The following is a 15,784-nucleotide window of genomic DNA, read 5'->3' on the forward strand; positions in this document are numbered from 1 at the left end:
AGGTTATGTTATATCAATACCACGGGGCACAGCTAGTGATATCATATTTGATTAAGTCAATGTGATCGTATATGAATAGAAAAGAAAAAAATTCAATTGCATTATATGAATTTTGTTAGGACATATATCACACATTCAACCTAATGCAATCCTTCAAGATATTGACTCTGACTGCTTTAAGTATCCATTTTATTGATCACCACTTAAATAAAAAAGAACAACACATATATATGAACTTATAGTGCGATTGAACATTATTGAGATCATGCAATAAACTTTTTACTAAAGTGTGTGAGAGTAATAAAACCTACTTGTATGATGGACGAAATGATACCTTTTAAATCACACGCTTTCAGTCAGAATGTCATGTTAAGTCTCATAATTTGCCTTATCTTAAAAACGGGGGCAGATGAAAGTGGTCTTTCACTTAAATTAATCATATGATCTGTGCATTTCAATAGTAATTACTCAACTTTTTATACAACAAAGTACATTGTATGCGCTTGAGAAAAATCTCATAATGGGTCTGTGTTTAGATAGCTCTCATCTTTATAAAATTTGTTGTAATCTGTATTAAGTCTGTATTTTTTTAAATTAAAAAAGTAAATTTCAATGTAATTTTTAGCGCACTTACTCACGATACTTCTCATGTTAAAATTACAGTTATTTAGTAGTAGTTCTGTTGTTTATTGTATGTTATGTTGGGAAATTACCTTATTTTAATAGAGTTAGCAATTTATTTTTATCTTATTCAGATAAAGATTAGATAATATATATCCTGTATAAAAATGTGAATTCGATGTAGATGACTTTATTATCTTAGCCCGAAAGCACGGGGAATGTCTGAATAGTCATCGAATTAAACTTTCAGTAGATCGATCGGACATTTTATTTATCGTTTGAAATAGACACAAAGGCGACAATTTGATCACATTGATATAAAACAAGTTTCCATTCTTTTATATGTAATCTCCGTATCTTTTTAGCATGTTGGTAACATAATAATCGTTAATCAAATTAAAATAGGACAATTGTATATCTATATGGTGACTGATATAGTGATCTATCAACGCACAGCCCAAACCACAGGACGTATCGGGCTGAAATTTGGCATGCAGGTAGATGTCATAACGTGGGCGTCCCCTAAGAAAGGATTTCCCGAAATTCTTGCGGGAACGGGGAAAAACGGGGATGCATGTACAAAGTCGTGGGCGGAAGCTAGTGTATTTATATATTTTTAATTTTTATTTAAGAAGTTGTTAATATAGTCATAATAAATTGATTAATTATTTAATTGGGGTAAATTATTATTTTTCGAACTTGAGAATTTTTCGGTAAGTCAAGGTGAGTTACAATTACTCGTACTGGGTCAACTCAAAAATCTACAAATATTTGTTATTCCCTGGTGAAAAAATAAATTTGTGATAAAACACAGGAAACATTAAGATTTGATTTCTTTTGAAAGGATGTTAAAAATATGTTTTCGTCACGAGTGACGTTCTGAGATTTTCGTTTGATTAATGAAAAAGGCAAAATTGTGGTAAAATAAAATTCTGATAAATATTAAGTACATACTTAAATATAAGTCTTAGACAGCATAATTTATTGAAAATGATTACGACAGGAATTGATTTCTAGGACAAAAAAGATTTTATTTTATTTTATTTTTAAGATTTTTAGTTTTACAAAAATTGTAGTGAATTAATATGAAGGAACTATTTTTATTGCCATAACTTTTTCATCACTTAACGTAATCATAGAAGGTTTTTTTCAGACCTTAACTTTATAAATTTTCGAAAATAAATTATTTATTAATTCTATTGATTTATTTTGTATGATTTATAAATCTTGGATAGGTAAAATTTCCTAAATTATTTAACGTAGATATAAATTAATGGTTTTACTTTGTGTGTCATGGTGAATAGGTAATTATAAAGCAATAATTGGTATAACCCAAAATATTATATTATGTCAATTATTTGCATAAATAAAAATGCTCATAACCTATACTTATAGGTTATGGGATTTTTTGAGGAAAACAAATGTCTCTCCTTGGAAAATAGGTAAAACCTAGTCAAATTAATGGCTTTGATACCTGGGTTTTTTGTCGAAATAAAATTCAGGTCGAGGTCATGTTAAATAATTATATTTTTGGATTGGGTATATTTTGTCAGAAACATTTCTCCATTTATAAAAAGCGTAAGTAGTATTGGAACTATGAAATAATTTTAAGACAAATCCAGTATAGAACTTGAAAGTTCCATTTCCTAGCTAATTTTTTATACGTGATGTTATATACGCAAGTTGAAGTTCATTTTCGTAGTCTAAATTCAATCCTTACGTAAGTATGACTTTAAATATGGATAACAAACGTGGGCAGTACTTATTTGCTAACTACCACTGATAACTTCTTTTAATAATCCATTTTATTTCAAAGACACGACAGGTTTCTATTTAATAATATCTTATAGTAGGTTGTTTAGGTCTCCTTAATAAATTATTTCTTGCATAACCGTTACAATTACGTTCTGATCTTAAATTGGTGCGAAACATAGTAAGCCAATAATCATAAAAATGTAATGTTTAACGAAATGCATTTCTGTTTATATAACTAGCTATTGAAATAACGTTACTATACATTCGCAACCCCGTGTTACTCGTGGTAGTATTTTGCAAAAGTTTAATTTGTATCTAAATATTAGATATGTATTAAAAATCTTATACAAATGTGTTTATTTGTAATTTATTTGATTATTCTGTATTTATAACACACTAAAACTACGGCTGGTGAGAATTTATGCATTTAATTAAAAAAAAAGAAAATGCAATTATACAGTACTCCTTATGGTAAATAAGAATGCTAAGCTTTTCATGTAATAGAGTACGATAGGGAAACTATTAAATAGTTATTGATAATCGTTCTTGCATAATTTTTAGCCCAACTATAGGTACTCTATATAACAATATATAATATCTACTATTGGATTAATATAAAATGTAAAATATGTATTTCGTCCATTATAGGTAAGATGACAGCAATAGTCTTGAGCCATATTATACTAAAATTGTATCATGGCTTATGCAAATGCAATGCTTTTAATTTGAAATCATTAATTAAGTAGAAAATGGTGTGAAATTCTTCGTTAACAAATTAATTTAAATGAAAAGTGGGTTTTCAACTCAACACGTCGAATAAAACACCACTCATCCGTTTTAATGACATTAAATCAAGGCATTTCATAACTTTATTTGCTTAATAAGTTATATTAGCACTATATCGCAGTATATTTTCAATGACCGTAATTATATTTATTTGTATTATTTCCTTATACGCAATATGGTTTTCGGGTCCAATGTCGGGTGTAAGTACTGAATTCCGCTCGACTTATCAATGAGGTGGAGTTGCGTAAGTGCTTCAGTGATTACAGTAGTTGTATGTTACATAAGTAATGCAACATTCTTAGCGCGGCCTTCCGAGTGTAAATAAACGTTAAAATTGATAACGTAGATTCCTTGCATTTATTGTTAAAGATATCATTGTTATCAGATATTTTGGCCTACCTACATTTTTATGCTCTATATTTAGTTAACTATTTTAAATTATTTTTAATATAGGCGAATATTACATTTTTGTATGAACATTTGATGAACAATGAGATTAAAGGGGAGTCATCAATAAATTTTTGTGGAAGTGTGGAGTGGAAATAGTGAAAGATTTAAAAATTATAGACGTGGATACTGCATTAGCTCAAATGAAGAATTAAATAATCCAAAGAAGAGTTATTATAATGGTATCATAATATAAGAAAAGCGAACCTTACTCTCGTTACCAAATATTTTCACACCGTCTCGAATATTCCTATAGAATTGGCAAGAAATGCGTCATTGAGACGCAACAAACTGCGAAACTATAGTTGAAAATCTTCGAAATAAGTCTTAGTCATGGTTAAGAAATAATTTATTAATAGGTAAAAGCAACAGCTTATGTCAACGTTCATTGTTGAAGTGGTGTAATCGGTCTGTCTGTGCAATCCTTTATTGGATTAAGGTTAGCCGCTATGAGATTTTTTTGTGTTAGAGCAGCGACCTGGTTGACAAGTGACCGATACGTTTTAACCTTATTTTAGATAAAGTATTACGATCTTGAATTATTTCAAGGGCCCAGAGAATATTTATGAACTCAAATTCTTATTATTTCCAACTAATAATTAGATCCGAACGCTTTTTAGCGTGAATGGTAGCGTTACAACAGAGAGACATAAAAGACCCGAAACTACTAAGACACAAAAAGGTTGATAACTCACATAATAATACAATAAAAACTACAATACAAGCTTATTTGTTGCCACACGAAACATATTTAAAAGTTCTGAAACAAGAACAAGAACAAGAACCTGAACTTTTCTCTGTCATATTTTCAGAATGACTAAATGTGTTAGATTTCTTTTTATACAAAAATAATTCAATGAACACAATATTATTTATAATCCATATATTTTCGAATATTTAATAATTAATTATGATTGCAAACCTTAGTTTCAATTCCAAAAACTAAATATGTAATTTAAAGTAAAAGTTTTAGTTTAATACTAGATTGTTCACAGTTATTTAGACATTGCACTGCTTAGCAAAAAACATAGAGATCGAACTCTATCTCTTATGTTAAATAATAGGTATTTATTAAAGCTAAGGGCACTCGAAAATAATAAAATAAATAAATGATAAAGTCATAAAGTTATCAAAAATCGTTACAAGTTTTACAATTTTAATAAATCTAGGCTATATATAAATAAACATAATACTAATGTTTTGTGGCCACCGGACACGATTGGCATATAAAAATCATAATTAAACAGAATTAGAATTTTAACTTGAATTTTGAATAGCAAAATTACGTAATTTTCATCAATATGACATCTAAAACCTACTTTCAGCAAAATTCTTAAGTAATATTAAGCATTTTTTATTTAAATCATTGCCTAAATTAACCAAAATTAGAAATTGATACTATTTTTAATAAATTAACAAAATCGTCACTTTTAGATCTGTTTGGTAAAAGTTTAGATGTGATGAAAAAATATGCAATATATTATGTGTTGTATGATTAGCATGGTAAACAAATATTTTGCAAGTCATTTATCATTATAAAATAGAAGGGCGGCGGAAACAGCTGCTCTAATATATATTAGGTTTAATTAGCCTACGATTGGGTTTATAAATTCTCTTTTCATGATTCAATAGGAACTATTTACGGTGTAATGCATTTATTGTTCGGCTGTTGGTTAAATATGCTACAATAACTCTTAAATAATATGCTATAACTCTTAGTCAAAAATTAAGTTATTGGTAATACGGATATGATTCTTATGATAAAAATGCATGGAATGGATAAACCACAGATCAAAAACATGCAGCTACTATAGTCAGCTGCTAATTAATTAAAATTGTGTCCATAGTCCATTAACAGTAGTTCGTATAGGTAAACCAGAATCTGATGGCAATTAGGGAAATCAAAATTTAGAGTGTGCAACCCTAGGGAAAATGGACTGAACGATCTTGATACTGCTTATTTTTTATTTTGATTTCAATATAATTAGTCACATTACATAAGTGGACAATACTGTTCTTAATAATGAGATATTATCCACTTAATATTATGTAGGTACATACTTACATGTATAATATACAATTATACATATTACTTTTATACAGGTTATACATATTATTATATTTTACACATACCTATATTTGTATATTCATTACCAGTATGCCATGTGAAAATATCGATATAATGATAATGTAGATCAAAACTGCTTATAATTTTTTATAAAATAAAATAAAAATAAAATAAAACTATGTTTATTTTCGTAAGTATTAACAGATACACACATTATAAAATTGACTTGGACAGCTTGGACTTGACGAATAGCCGTATTGGAAACTCCTGTAATAAGTTTTAATAAAATTAAATTCTAATCAACAAACAATATTACTTATAGGTACCTACATATAATATTTTGTAATTTAAAGTATCAAAACGGGTAAGTCCAATTTACCAATAAAATCTTCAAAATTGAAAATTGTGATGTGTTTGACCCTTCTTCATCGAATGTTTTTCTATAGACATTATAAACAAGACCTCTTGCTTGTGATCGCAGCGGCTTTTTCGACATTTTCGAAGATTTTTTAGACAAAATCCTAAAAATTATTCATCAACTGCAAAAAAGACAAATAATTTGACAAACAATTTGATAGTTGTCAAATAAGTTGCCACATGAAAATCTTTTATTTCTTAAATATAAATATGCCATCAGATTCTGGTAGACCTATACTTCAAAATAAGTAACTGTCAAGTTGCCTCCGATTATTTTCAGTGACATTATAAATACCTCCGATACGGAACGTCGCTTCTTAAATAATTAAAATGGATATGCGTAATTTGAGTTTCACTTTGATGGTAATTAACTGTATAGACTAAAAATATAATGATAGACTTATAAATGATTACAGCTAATATATTATGAACACATTGAAGTTCTATAATTGATATTTTTTTTAAAGTAACAGCTTCTTTTGGTAGTTAATTTATCTTAGTTACACTAAAATAGAATGAAACAATCCCATCAGACATACCTACCTATAAAGAGAGAGAATTCACCCTAGAATAAATACATTTCAAATGGCACACCAGTTAATGTCTATGCACGAAGTTGATTTCGATAGCTGAAACAGGATACTTGCTGTAGAAAAAGTCTTACCAATAACCAATCCTATTATGTAATTGATAATTATGTACTTTTAAATTCACATAAATTTTATGTCTAATGATGAGTTAAATCTAATACATACATCTATCTATATATTATATAAAACTCAAAAGGTGACTGATATAGTGATCTATCAACGCACAGCCCAAACCACTGGACGTATCGGGCTGAAATTTGGCATACCTACAGGTAGATGTCATAGCGTAGGCGTCCCCTAAGAAAGGATTTTAGAAAATCCCCTAAAGGGGTATAATAGGGGATGAAAGCTTTTACCATGAAAATTTATCTTTTCCACGCAAGCGAAGCTGGGGGCAACAGCTAGTCTAAAATTATTGAAACATCTGTCCATACATTATTATACTTGTTTATGAAAGATAAACAAAAACCCCACTGCTTATTACTAAATTATACACTATCACAGTTTAGGTGTCTAAATGCTAAGTTCAAGGTAATGTTATATGAAACAAACGGAACCGGATAAACCACCATGTGAAAACAGTCATAACGAAATGTTCCTTGTCTTTGAACAATGAGTTATTAGTTTAAAAGTGATTTATCTTGATAATTGATCGATTTTATGGGGTTTCCTATTATTAATACCATTACAAGTATGTAATCAATTATTGTTATGGTTAAGGAACTAATTGTTTTGCGCTTATTAGCCGTGTATGCGGAACTGATTTTTTATTGATACTTTAGACTCAAATAATATGTAGTCTAAAATTATTTATAATAGAAAATACATTTATTGACGTATGTTAATTAAATTTTATACACCATTGTACAAACGATTTATTAACTTCAAATTGTGGAATATGAACACAATATGAACAAGATTATGTTAATGGATACAATTGTATTTTTTTTAAATAGATTTTAAATGCAAATATAATCAATAACACGGATTATAAGTCGCTTAACACAGAGTCTAGGTTGGGCTTAAATTAATTTTCCGTCTACGAAATCAGAAGCAATAACTGATAAGCATAGGTTCATAGGCTCTAATGTGGTATGAAGTTTACGCAATCACGTAATTTTCTCGAATTACACATAGGGCGTAAAGCGTGGAACCAGATCTAAGCATTGCGTCAAAGAGGCCGGACATTATCAACGATATTCATTTAGTAGCATTGGTGGGCGGCCTTCAGGTGTCTGATAAGAACCGACCACTGTTTTAGTTACAATACCAGCAATTATGGGTTAATGTAATAAATTACTCGATTTGACTGCCCTCTCAGCACACACGCCCTTGTCTAAAAAGGTCACACGAATTCCTATTGTCTTCGTAATTAACATTGACACTGCGTTACCTTTGATTCGTGTATGTAGAGCTCGAATAAATGCATGGACAAATTTGTTTAGAGGTATGTATATCAATGAAAATTTCCCGCAATTGTAATCTATATGGGTACCTATATAAAAATGAAACCCGTTTCGCGTTGTCACGGCATCACGCGTGAACGGGTGGACCGATTTCGATAATTCTTTTTTTATTATATTCCTTGAAGTACGAGGATGGTTCTTATGTAGAGAAAACGTAAATATGTACCACGGGCGAAGTTGGAGCGGACCGCTAGTTGATAATAAATGTAATTTTTAAAGTAGTTATGAAAAATATCCGGGTGACCTCCAGTGGACCTTGTGCCGGTGACTTTCTATCAAACTCAATTCGGTTAACTACGTGTTACAGTTCTGTAAACTCGACATATTTGACTATTCAAATGTTTTACTTGTAGTTTTAACAACACGCTATCTTAGTATTGAGATAATATAGAATTTTTCATATTTTTATTTTATGTGATAATATGTATTTCTTATCTAATATCTAATATATATTATAAAGGCGAAAGTTTGTAAGTATGGATGTATGGATGATTGTTACTCTTTCACGTAAAAACTACTGAACCGATTACAATGAAATTTAGCACACATATAGAGTGTTACTTGGATTAACACATAGGATAGTTTTTATCCCGGAAATCCCACGGGAACGGGAACTATGCGGGTTTTCCTTTGCAAACGCGGGCGAAGCCGCGGGCGGAAATCTAGTAATGCTATAAAATTGTATTTATATATCAAGTGGGTTAGATATACAATTGCCACTATTAGAAGAGTTCCTAGAACAGTTTTATGCAGAAAAGAAAAATATGTTATAACAATATGTAACAGGATGATAATTGTAATTTTTAATAATACCTCACGATAATTGCTGTATAATACAATAATTATATCGTTAGTTCTTGTCTTATACATTAAGATACGATAAATAGTAATTATTTTATTAATTGCAATGCGCAATGATCTAGTTACTAGGCGTTACGAAGTAAGGATTATAAATATAAGCTTATTATTCATTAATTTGAAATTGAAAGTGAAAATATGTAATGTGAAATATGCGTAATGTAGGGCAGGTATCATCATTATGTTTATAAAAATTAACAATTATTATTAATTAATAGCAATTCAAGCGCTAACATTTTTTGTTTCTGTTTTCGATATATTATAATTGCTAGAAATATGTTATCTAAGATATACATAATATTATGTCGTTGTAATAACAATAAGAAATTAAAGCTAAGCGTATAATTCACTAGTATAAATAATAAGTAAACGGAACTACACGTTTTGTAAATTCAGTGTCTGATTTCGCATCTTTAATGCACCATGCGTTATTTATTATACATTATGCGTTATACAGTTATTTTACACCTTAGTGAATAACAAGCTTTATCCTTATCCAATCCAAGGTATACAAGACACATTACGATAATAAAAGTGCTCTTTATCTTTGGTAAATTTGCAAATAGATTTACGTAACTGTAACTCGCTATTTCTCCACTCAACACTTATCTATTTTTATGAATTATTTATTTTCTAAATTTACGTAATGTGTGTAATATTTTCGTATGTGAAATCACTTTCAGAACTTAATATAGAATTTGAGATAAGAACATGTGAAGAGGAAATAATAATTGCCAAATAAAAGACGTTAGAAATTTTTATAACAGCTGCAGCACGATAAAGAAAAAAAGGTATTGCATAAAATTTTTATGAAAAATAAAATTATTTCGATATTTGTAAACATGTTTTGTTTTCCAAACGGGACTATCGGAATTCACTTTACCCCCAAGTGATAAGGGACTTGTATTTTCTTTAAATGCGGTCTTTATATCTTAATGCTGTTATTAACTTAATGGCGATAAGTTGCTGGGGAAAAGTATTTAGTTAAAAAGCGCGAAAGCTCCGTTGAAATCTAAAACCAAACATACCTTCGAAAATTCTTTAAACAATATTCTTCATAATTTTATTTCATTCAAATGAAATGCAACGCAATGAATATTAATAAAAAGGGTTAAATTAATTGGTCTATAATTTATCCATCGTTTATTAAGACACTGCAGTACTTAATTATGATATTCGTGACAAAACTATGTAGATTCTTGTAATACAAAGTTGGTCACGTAGACAGTTGGTGATTGTATTTTATTTGCCTTATTTTAAATTAATCTAGATCATTACTTTATCGGTTAAATTTTTATTGCGAAAGCACCGCGCAATAAACAAACAAATTATTTTAATAACTTTATGTAATGGAAAGTTATATGTAGAAAACAAACTCTTATAAAAGTTACTTTGTCCAAATGTTTTATCGTTTGTCCAAGTCTATTTGTCATATTGCATCATTAATGTGAAAATTTCATGTCTTTTTATGTTGTTATTTCTTTTATGTTCACGACTTAGAAATTACTTTGGGAATATGAATGACCTGACATACTATAACCGTGTGGACCGACATAATCTAAGTAGGTTTAGGTTATGTAAGGGCCCATATGGGTAATGTCATAAGGTTGTTTGAAAACAGAATTTTAATGTTATCTTAATTTGATCTCGTATCAGTTATATTTCGATTAAATCACGAAAACATGTAGCTGATGTAAGATTTAATGGAGACATTTTAAACTTATGTAACTCATCCAAAAAATTGTCAACATATTGGTAATACGTAAACTATATTCACTGTAAATTGCGATACTCAAGAACAATCTAAACAATTCCTCATTAATGCGTGAGCAATCTAAGTGGAGACAGATTGAATGCTCCAATGTCCCCATTTCCCACGTTGTGTCAAAACACGTTACACTATGCGTTTACCTGGCTGTTGTCATTGTTTGTAAATAGTACGGAATGCAAGTGATATCTCGGATGATCTCAAACACGTAGATTTTGTACACTGTATGATGCTATTGTATTCAAATACGCACCCGCCCTCTATGTTGGTACAATGCTTATCAAATATTATAAAACGTTTTGTATTGGGCAAAGGGGCAATTTTACGGTGGTAAGAACAATGTGTTTGGAGAGCGTTACCTCATGTTCGTCTAGTTTTGGTTTTTGTTAAACGTAGCCAAGGGAATAAATATTATTAATATTTAACAGCCTATAAAATAAAAAAGATATACCTATGCTGTATTAATTAGAGCAATAATCTAAAATGAATAATTTATAATTTGTCCGTCTGTCTTCTTAACACGAAATATGTTAACACTGCTTAGAATTGAAAACAAGCAGAATAACATAAACATTGACCACACGAGTAGCGAATTTTTATTGACTTCGCAGACGGCCGCGGCATCGTGAGCAGTCTTTAATGTAGTAATTAGTCTTTAAGTATTCGAAGAGGTAAAAGTAGGAAATATAGTTATATATTATAGTTATGTAGAAGCTCTGTGATTTACAGTCATCGAGTATGACTACGAATTTTCTTTCTGTGAACATAATTTCTCCTATCTTATTACTCGGATCTATTAATTTGCCATTAATTTTGTAAACGAGAAAGCGAACCTTTCATCATTTTCTAGCGTTACGCCTATCGAGGCGAAGATTAATCGATCACGCATTTCTTTAAATATTATTAATAGAACATCATTATACATTTGTATGGTAGGAATTCATAGAAAGAAAGTATTGTTTATTAGTCATGTACCAAAAATAACTTAAAAATATTTATTATTCACGTAGCAAAAGCAACTTTTAGTTTGACAAAATTTACGAGTTAAGACGTTATAACTATTTTTATATCTATTATTTATCTTAGTAATACAGGACACGGTTAATGGTTATAGTGCCAATATTCAGCACATATAAATTGATACACTTTACGGATAATCTTTGATAAAAATGAATATGTAAGTATTGAGTGGATGAAAATTTAAGAAACATTGACAGATTTTCATTATTAAAGCATAACAAATGTTTTTCTTTGCAAACTGTAATTCAGGCCTAGTGCTAACAATAATGGCTTAAAAATACTAATTACTCTTGTTTATTTTTAATACAAATAATGTTATATTGCACAATATTTATTTAGAAATTTAATATCAATGTAGTTGCTCTCAAAAATTAAGTTACAAAATACTTTATAGAGCTGCGGGCGTAACCAATTTGCTGACAAAAGTTTGAATTTTTAAATTTTCTGCTCGATTTTGCAATACGTTACGTTTTAGATGTCAAACTATTTTTAACTTTGTTTTCTACACACAGTTTTGGCATAAGATACTTTTGCATAACACGTATAACAACTTTTGAAAATATTTTTAGTTATTTTATGCAACTCTGAGATAAAACTTGATGGTTATTATACAATCTAGGATCATTAGTCATCTATTAATTATTAATAAGCTCTACTTAAAGCGGTCGATAACTGAAAGAGAGAAGAAAATATGACGACAATTACTGAAACAATAAATTGTAATTTTTATCCAAGTAGTAAGTATTTGTTTGCATGGTGATGTCTATGAATTAAAGAATTATTAACTAATATTGAATTAAATGATTATATTAATTCATTTACTCTAATATCAATATACTCGTATTGATATTCAACCATCACATTTTATTTATTACATAAAATAAAGTGCTTTTCTTTGTTATTCTATTTTTCACAGCAATTACTTCACACGTTGACAGTTTCATTAATGCCAATAAAGTTGTATTAGTACCACATTAGTACAAAGTGATATACAGTACTCAGTCCGTGTTAACTCTCCATAAACAAAAACGAACAATGGATTGTGAACAAGTTGTAACTTATTGTTGTTAATTAACAGAAAAACAAATGATTTACGGTATACCTGTTTGTTAATTAATGCATATATATATTTTAAAGTTATACAGGTCTGTTTGTTCTGTATGTCTTAATCAATTAGTGTCAATAACTTTGTATATTTTGAATATACTAATTTTTGGATTACTTTTGTTGAATTTAATTTCGATTTGAGTCATAAATTAATTACTGAACTGCATTTAATTAAAACTTCTAAATGACAATAATTTTGTGTGGTAAATTTAATGTCGTCATTAACAAGTCTGTCAATTCTTAAAGAATAAGGTTAATATTATTCTTGTAAATGTTCTAAAATAATATTATTTTGATTGCCTACAAAAAAAATCTATACATATTATGCAAATGACGTAAGTACCCATTGCCTTTCCCTCTAAAATTGTGCATGTAAATAGGTTAGGTGTTGAAAGCTCGCATTTGATAAGGCTATCAGGCTTCTACTTTGATATCAATTTTATGTTGATCAATATATCAAAGTCATAACTTGTTATTAAAATTTTCCTACACATCTGAAGTATGATTGCTCAGGCCCTGATTTTAAGGCTCTATGTTTGGTAATAACAACTCAAAATCTTCATTGTATGAATATAGTGTTTTTGGAGTATACCTATATATTATTTATGAAATCGAATTTGCATTTAAAAATGTTAATCCCCATTCCCCAGCTACAATGAAAAAAAATTATTGTTAGTAAAAAGTTTACTCTGTTTGCTAATAGATGGCGCTGTATCGATGTTTTGGAATATTAAGTTTATTATTTGGTGGCATTATGAATTAAACATATAAAACGAAATTTAAAAAGGTGGTATATTTAAACTAGCAGTTATTTTAAATTTTAAAATACCTATGTTATAAGGAAGTACATTAACCTCTATTACGGAATAGCACGAACACGTGAAGATTTTGGAAAATCTCGTTATGTATGTATTAGGGACGTTAATTATAACGCTGAATCGAAAATATAGGTGTGACCACTGACCATTATGCAAACGCCCAATGACACGAAGTATGATCGACATTGCGCAATGGTTAAGAGAGATATTGAAAGTATACTTGATGACGTGTAAGGTCGAGTTAACCAGTTCCTTGATTCAACTATGCCCTGTACTGTAACTCCAGTAAACCCGAGGCGGTTCATGGTGACGAGGCATGGTGCGTGTGACGTACCTATTGCTTTGACAACCAGCCTTTACGGTTAAATGAAGGTTGTTTATTCCGGTTCCCTACATTTTTGTAATAATCTGTCTATACCTAGGTACTTTTTATGTTGGGTTTAAATTATGAAAATGTAGGTGTTAATAACAGGAAGTTCTTATTTGAATTAGAATTGTCTTTTTTTAAGCCTGACATAGAAGTCTGAATATTAAAAGTAGCATAATTAAAATTTTAAATTACTCAAAGCTCAGATTATTTTAAATAAATTCTCTGTATACTATTCTTGTATTTTAAATGTTACCTTATGTTTTATTCCAAATTCCCTTAAAATAATAGGTATGTGAAAGTTAGGAGCAAGGAATAATCTCACCTGAGAGAAAAAAAATGCAATTTGGATCGAGTTCATATGTTTGGTTTTTTATTTTATTTTTTTATTGAACGTTACATTAAGTACCTATGTGTTAAACATGTATTGGCATGACAAGTCAATTAGCTCAAAAAAATATAAAACAAGCTCAATAAGTAGACATAGATAAGGAAGTAAATGAAATAGGAAATTGAAAGATATTTAAATTGATCACATATGTATTATATCAAAATGTTCGTATCATGTATCATGCATAGTATGTCTAATGACTTGATAATTCTAAAGGTTCATTTTATTATATCCTCAAGAAAATCTCCTCTATATCATAAAACTACGGCTAAGCTAACTACGGCTAGTATTTTAATAGCTGTGTGTTATAATCTAGAAGTGGGTTATTTTAATTAATTTCCCTAAGAAAAGTCAACCCTTTATACTTTATGACAAATCAACGACCAAAACTATTTTAATAGCTTATGTGTGTGTTAACTAGTGTTATGCTAGTACTTAGTAGGTGCAAAAGTTTTAATATATCTACTAAGAAACATTCATATATCCATATAGTATTACATATTTTATAATTATAGGTATGGTAGGTAATAAATATAATTATTGCAAAAAGAAACCATTCCATTAATTGGAAAATTTTGACTTTTAAATTACCCCTTAATTCTTACACTAATCGATAATTAATTATTTAAATGTCACACATTAAGTTTATCAAAAACAACAAAAATGATGAATATTGAACAACACGTAACGATAGAAAGTAATTATAAATAACATGATTAAAACTCAGTTTAAAGATACACATAAAATGACTTTCACTAAGGCATTAATAGGCCTACGTAATAATTATGTAGAGCGACAGTTTAATCGACGTATTGTTACTGGGCGATCACGTTATTGTAACACTTTGTAATCTTGTTCTTATGTTAAATACATATACATGAATACCGATTGTCTGTTAAGATTATCGCATGTATTACTCAGAATATTGACGTGTGCATGTTAACCGTTGGCGAGTACAGTTTCATAACTTTTAGATATTCTCTTTAGTTTGTCTATCGTTTAAAATGAGATCTTGTATCAAAATTAGATCATAAGCGATGGCATTATCTGCAAGAGGTGAATCTGGTTCTCTTACGAAGTATGTAGTAGATATACAAGATGTAAACATGTACACAACATCCCGGAGACAGTCTTTGGGTTTTGTTATAAATAAAAATAATATTTAAATCTAAACCAGACGACATTTGACGACAGTTTTTTTTTCTTCTTACAAATGCAGTCACCGTACATCCTGTGTTTTTGTAAAGCAATGGAGAACGTAACAGCAAAAAATCAATAGGTGGTTGAAATTATTACAAACGCTTG

Source organism: Colias croceus, chromosome 4 (genome assembly GCF_905220415.1).
Source record: "Colias croceus chromosome 4, ilColCroc2.1".
NCBI classification, from domain to species: Eukaryota; Metazoa; Arthropoda; class Insecta; order Lepidoptera; family Pieridae; genus Colias; species Colias croceus.